The following is a 1,273-nucleotide window of genomic DNA, read 5'->3' on the forward strand; positions in this document are numbered from 1 at the left end:
GCCTGCCCAAAGTCACATAGAGGTGGGAGTATCATGTCTCTGGACCGTCTTGAGATTCATCTCTGGATGCAGGACAAGGTATGGCTGGCCTTGCTGGCTGCGGTCTGGCATTGGTGGCTCATGTTCATCTTGGAGTCATAATGACTCCAAGATCCCTTTCCGCCTCTGTACTTTCAAGAAGGGAACGCCCCAGCCTGTATGTATGCTGTGTATTCCTTCTCCCAAGGTGCAGCACCCTGCATTTGTCTATGTTGAACCCATCCTATTCTCGTCTGCCTACTTTTGTACTCTGTCTAAATCTAGCTGCAGTCTCTCTCTTCCTTCAAGTGTGTCCACCTCGCCCCACATCTTAGTGTCATTAGCAAACTTGGACAGCGTGCTTTCAACCCCCTTGTCTAAGTCGCTCATGAAGATGTTAAACAGTGTGGGCCTGAGGACTGAGCCCTGGGGTACCCCACTGCTCACATCTCGCCAGGTTGAGTACGACCCGTCCACCACTACTCTCTGGGTGCGCCCCATCAGCCAATTTTTTACCCATCCAACTGTGTAGGCATCAATGCCGCAGTCGCTTAATTTATTGATGAGGATGGGGTGGTAGACAGTGTCAAAGGCCTTCTTAAAGTCTAGAAAGACTACATCCACGGCAACACCATCATCCAAGGATTTAGTTACTTGGTCATAAAAGGCAATCAGTCTGGTCTGGCAGGACCGGCCTTTGATGAACTCATGCTGATTGCCCCTGAGCATGATCTCCCCTGCAGGCCCCCCACAGATGTGCTCCTTGATGATCCTCTCCAAGATCTTCCTGAGCACCGAGGTGAGACTTACAGGCCTATAGTTACTTGGGTCCTCCTTCCTCCCCTTCTTGAAAATTGGGACCATATTACGTAGTATCTTTCTGTAATAGCAGCTGATTTGCTGTCTTCGGAATTCCTTCAAAGACTTTAAAATGAAGTCAAAGACTTTATAGAGTGAAGTCATCCATAATATTGGTCCATACTGACTTCTGCTTGTTTGCAGAGGCTGTGATAAGGCTTCTGGGAGTGGAAAAGGAAGATGTACAATCATGACAGACATTCTGTTAGTACACTAAATGTTTTTGAGGAAGAGCTGAAGGATTTAGGAACAACAATGAATTTGCAAGAAGCACCCCATTACTTTCTATAAAAGAGAATACTGAAACTTGGAAGGGTGTTTAACAGGCTGCTACTTTTATCATAATCTTAAGGGAGTGAGGCAACAAGGGCAACACCATTATTTCAACACAGAGTAA

The sequence above is a fragment of the Alligator sinensis genome, unplaced genomic scaffold (genome assembly GCF_000455745.1).
Source record: "Alligator sinensis unplaced genomic scaffold, ASM45574v1 scaffold768_3, whole genome shotgun sequence".
Classification (NCBI taxonomy): domain Eukaryota; kingdom Metazoa; phylum Chordata; order Crocodylia; family Alligatoridae; genus Alligator; species Alligator sinensis.